This window comes from Fukomys damarensis, unplaced genomic scaffold, assembly GCF_012274545.1.
Source record: "Fukomys damarensis isolate Sample0158 unplaced genomic scaffold, DMR_v1.0_HiC HiC_scaffold_9, whole genome shotgun sequence".
Lineage (NCBI taxonomy): Eukaryota > Metazoa > Chordata > Mammalia > Rodentia > Bathyergidae > Fukomys > Fukomys damarensis.
In genome coordinates, this window is record NW_022900921.1 from 13,817,808 (window position 1) to 13,823,586 (window position 5,779).

Sequence of the window (5,779 nt, forward strand, 5' to 3'; positions counted from 1 at the left end):
TTCCTTTTTTTGTCATCGTCAACATCGGTCTTATTTCATGGAAGGTTAAATGCTTAACAATGACCACAGAATGTGTCTTACTCTTCAGGTGTAACAACATCCAGAGAGATACAATGGGTTATCTCTTTCTGTGATTCTTTTCTAGGGATAATGAGTCCCTTAATAGAAAGCCTCAGGAGACTATCTTCTAACATTTTGTTAGCTTGATGGGTGACATGTGCATTTCAGATCAATCATTAGCAAGGAACACAAAATTACCTGACTTGGTTTAGACAGTGATGGCTAACTTTTAGAGACGAGTGCCCAAACTGCAACCCCAAACCCGCTTAATTTATTGCAAAGTGCCAACACTGCAATTAGATTTGAATGCTGAGGTTGTAGTTTGGAAAACAAAAACAAAAACAACTCATACATTAACATCTTTTTTTTTCTTAAAAGAAAAATAAATAACACAGATGCCATCACTTTGCCACCATTGGTTTAAATGAATCCCCTTGAGTGGAATAAATATTGTGAAGTTACCCATCAATACATAGAAATAGTCAAACTAACAGTCCTGTTGTTCTGGGATTTAATCCCAGTAATGGCAGTCATAGCTACTCAGTATAAATGGGGACAAAAATGAGCCAGAGGGTAGAAATTACTGGAATTTCAGGGTGCCACACTGCTCTGTAATCACACAGAACATTTTCTGTGTTGTAGGCAGTGATACATACCTTTAGACTCTATTTTAAGGATCATCTTAATTTTAAGTGTGGGTTTTGACTTAAATATGACTAAAATTGGTGGCTTGTTCTAGGGCAATGTGTACATTTTTATTTGAATACTAGCCACAGATAATCAGAGGCTGCAATAGACAAGACTTCAAAAGAGCTATTTAGGCATGGTGTTCACCTCAAGGCAAGGCCGATGACTGGAAGATCAAGACCCTCTTGGCTTGACCTTCAAAACCACAAGGCTCATCTTCTCCACTTCTACAAATTTAACTGAAATCTCTTTCACCTTTTCTTTGCCTGTACTATTCCTGTGTAGGGTTTTGGCCTTTTCTCTTGCCCCATCTTCGCAGAGAAACCAACTGAACTTTTAAAACAAAACCAGCCCCATCATCCCCTGACTCAAATACACAGCCTCAAATACTAACCCTCGCGGGTTAGTAGAGTTATGTAGGTGTAACAAATACCCGAGATAAGTAAACTTAAAAAGAGAGAAGGTTTATTTTGGTTCCCAGTTTTGGCAGTTTGAGACCGTGGTTGGTTAGTCCTGTTGGTGGGAGCATGCTGAGGAGAAAGCTGCATACCTTCTGGTAGCTTGGAATCAAAGAACAGGCGACCTTTCCTCAGTGTCACTGGGTGAAGAAATGCCTAGCTGATCAGTAAGGCACTCTCCCGGGCATGTCTGGCGGACCATGGAAATATGAAATTGTGCACCATATGTAGTTCTTTACCCATCACTCTCTGCCTCTCTGTTACTGTTCCTTTACTCTGTTTCTGGACTCCATGAACTAAATGACTTTGCTGTGCCCTTCTGCCACCAGATTTCGGCATTAGAGCTAGGGGACCATGTTCTGAATCTCCTGAAATCGTGAGCTAAATAACTAAGCCTTTCCTCTTTTAAGTTGTGGCTATTGTATATTGTGTCTCAATGACAGGAAACCTGGCTACGACGGAAATTTGGTAGTGGAGGAATGGGAGGATTTCTGTGATAGTACATAACTACGTAGTTTAGAGGCCTTTGGTGCTGGCTTATTTTAGGAGTGTGGAAAGATCTGGAGATATGAGCTAGAGAAGCTTTAGAACACAGTAAGCAGAGCCTGTTGGGTGATTCTGGTTGCACCTCAGAAGACCAGAATGCTGAAAAGAATTCAAACAGAAAAAGCCAGGTTTAGGAGATTTTAGTTGGTAACAAAAACTCCATTGGCATTTGGAATAGAGGGCTTGTATGTTACACTATGGCCACAAATTTGTCTATATTTTGCACATGTCCAGAGACTTTGCAGGAGATTGAGATTAAGGAATGTGGACTAAGTAATCTGGCAAAGGAAACTTCAAGAAAACCAAACATTCAGGCTGTGGAAAGAGTGCTGCTGGTTAGTTTTAGCCAGATTTGTAATGAGAAATGGGGCTAAAATGCAGAGCAAAAATTTTTGAAAAAAAGTTTGGCTCTGAAGGAACAATGTGTAATGTTGGGGCCAAAAGAGATGTGGTTGCTAAAGAGATTAATGCTACTGAAAAGAAACCAAGTACTTTTCAATGACAAAAATAAAGATGCTTTCAGAGCATGTCAGAAATCAGCAAGACCCCATCCACTGCAGGTTCAAGGGTGCAAAAGTGCAAAGCTTTCATTTGAGAAGTGAATCACTAGGTTGTCTGTTTGAGAAGGGCCTCCTAGATAATTGCTTCCTGGGGATTTATTTAATTTCATCGTGCTCAGCCATCCAAGTCCTCAGAGGCTGCTTCAGCTGTGGTCCAAGGAGGCCTGACTACTTCTTGAGCTGGACTTAGTGTTGGACTCAGTGTTGTGCACATGATGTTGGTTTCACCAGCATGCAGATTTCAAGAGTTAAGGATCAGGAAAACTTCCACCCAGATTTCTAAGAAATGCATTGGAGGCCAGTCAAAGAGTCGCTGAGAGGACAGTGTGTGAAGCTGTTTGAATGAAGCCAAAACTTCAGTGGAAATTCCAGGAAGTCAGAGATACCAGGAACATGGAATGTCTGCCAAAGAAAGCTGCAGCCCCAGAGGGGAGCCAGAACAAAGGAGAGGTCATATGGGCTGCAATGAGCAAGGTCCTAGAGCAGGACCACCCAAGCCCCCTGGAACTTATAATTTATTATCATGTGCTCCAGGTGCCAGGTAAGGAGCTGAAGACTTAGTGCTTATCCTGCTGGATTTCGATCTTGTTTTGACCAGATTCTTTCCAGTTCCCCTATTTCTCTTTTGGAACAGTAATATTTAAATTGTGCCATTATACTTTGTAATTATGTAACTTGTCTTTTTATTTTTATAGAAATTCATCACGAAGAGTTTGCCTTGAGTCTCAAAAAGAGTCTTGGACTTAGATTTTTGAGACATGGCAAAACTGTAGAGATTTTGGGAGGCATTATTGCATTTCCAATCATACACAAAACAGCATTATGTAAGGTAGAATTATGCAGTTGCTATTGTCTGTATTTGGAGATTAAGTATGATTTAAGGAATTGTGTTTGAGTGTGAAATTGACAAGTAGTTGAGTGTAACCATTAATCGTGATATGTCAACTTCATTGGATTGAGAAATTCCAGAGGACTAGTAAAGCCTGCTCCTAGGTATGTCTGGGTGGTTCATGGAAGCATGGCCTCAATATCTTTGTCACTGTCATTACTGGGCCAAAACAACCAATGCCAAGAACGTCAAGGAGAGGGTTTCCCCCACCGCACTCACAGTTATAGTCTCTGGTTGGTTGGCTCCATGGGAGAAATGATGTGCCAGAAGGGTCTGGCACAGGAAAGCTTTGTATGGTTTTTAGAGTTTTCAGTCCATAGTTTCCCAGGAAGTTGAGAGTAAAGAAGGTATAGAGAGAGGAGATAGGGCCTTTCAGGTGATTCCTCTAGAGATTGCCTTATAACCAGGCTGCACAACAGTGTGCACAGCTGCTGAACCATCAGTGCTTGAATCCACCGGTGAGTACAGCACTCCCATGATCCAGTCACAGTTCAAACGCCCCACTTTAGCATGCATGACAGTTCTGAGAGACATTCTAGGCTATCTAAACCTTAACACTGAAGTACTATAGATTTTTTTTTTGTGTGTGTTTTTGTCCGGTGCCATTTCCCTGCTCTCCTCCCTGGCCATCATACACTAGGCAGATTTGCTCTATTAAGCCCTTTTGTTGTGAGGTTTCTGCCTTGAAGACTTTTGAATGTGTATCGAATCCCCTGAAATCATGAGCTAATTTAAACCTTTCCTCCTTTAAGTTGTGGGTGTTGTGTATTGTGTTTCAGCAAAAGGAAAGCTGACTAATGCAGAGAGGAAGCAGAGGAGGCTCAAGTTCCAATATCCCCTTCACATATCCCCAGTGTCCTAACTTCCTTGCAGTAAACCCCACTTCTAAAATTTCCACTTCCCAAGAGTATCACAAGCTGGTGACCAAGTATTGAACACAGGGGCCCTTGGAGAATATATCCAAACTACAGCATCTGGCTAAGGGTAAAATATTCTCTCCTTGCCCTAATGCTCCTGGCCTCTCCACGGTATGGTAATAGATGACTGTCATTTTCCTGTCACAACACCCCAGCCCCAGGACTCTTTTTCTTTCCCTTTGAACATGCCAAGCTGCTACCATGTCGAGGTCTTTGCACTGGATATCCAGTCTGTCACACACTTGTCTCTTTTGGGTTAGTTAGATTCCATCGCCAACGTCCCATCTTCCGTAGATGTTCCTATACTGCTAACACAAGTTTAAGTCACTCCTACGAACTCTTACTTTTTTTGAGTTTTATCACTTTCTGACATCTTGTGTGTATTTATTCATTTAGTGTCATTCATCCCAACCATAAAGTAATCTTTTCAAGTATTTTATTTAGCATTTACTTTATTCACAGCATCTAGAATAGTGCCTGGCTCAATTTATATTTGAATATTTAATTAATAACAATAATTCCAAAGTCTATTCTTTCATTGCTTTTCCACAGGACTCTCACAACATATGCTGCATAAGGAGAGATTAAATGACTTCATTGTAAGCATGGGTAGTGTGAAGGGCAGAAAAATTAGTGGATACCGGTTTATGAACTTTAATCAAATATAAAGAGTACTGTTATGCAGGAAGAGTGACCGAGTGATTCTGAGGTTCTGTTACATCGTGTTAACAGGATAAGTAGGAAGTAGAAGGGACTTGACACAGAGCCGCAGGGCCCACCAAAATGAGAACATTCACATTGCCTAATCAATTCTCCTTCTCCTAAAAGGAATGCTTCTTACTGAGACATGCTAAGACCATCTGTGAAATACAGAGCTAGGACTGAAGGCAATAGAAGAGAGGAAAAAAAGGGAAATATCTTGAAGGGCAGAGGAGGAAATATGGAGGAGAGTGGTGATGAATAGCTGCATATTGTGATGAAAAGATGGGAGAAGAAGGATTTATTATTATTATGGGCCCTTAACTTGGGTCCATTTTTATACTATTGAATAGGGAGTGGAATTTAGATATTGGCTGCACTTGGTGAACATGAAGCCCTTTGAGACTAAACCATGACAAAGGTTATGTTGAAAATCATAAGTGTAAGACAACTAAGTAGGAATGGGAAAAACTGCCTGATTAAGAAGGAAGTTAGAAGCATATCATTTGAATATAATCCAGGCCTCAAAGGCAATTTACAGATTCATTTTTTTGTTTTGTTTTATGATCATCAATGATACAAGGGAGTCACAGCAAAGCAACACCAAGTGCAGATTCATCCTCAGGAGAAAGCACCATGCTTGTTCTCATGGTTTCCAGAATTCTACACAATCAGAAGAATTTCTCTAGTAATGAACTATATAAATGATCCCTGAAAGTATAGTCTTTGCAGATTAACTTCTGAAATCTGCTCTAGTTCTCACCAGCCTGGACTGTGATTCTTGAGTGAACTTGAGAGCATCCCTTTCCCTCTCTAGGCTTTATTCTAAACTGAAGGAACTAGTCAAGGTTTCTTAACATCTCACCTTACTGTAAGATCCTATTTAGGAGAGCCCCAGATCAATATGTTTCTGCCATTACATTATCCACAGAACGTTCAAGCTTAGAATAAAGTTACAATTAA

General features: G+C 40.6%; 1 pseudogene; it reads right to left on the reverse strand.

Moving 5' to 3' along the window:
* Positions 1-5,337: 5,337 nt before the first annotated feature.
* LOC117285414 lies at positions 5,338-5,543 on the reverse strand (annotated as a pseudogene).
* Between the last annotated feature and the right edge of the window lie 236 nt (positions 5,544-5,779).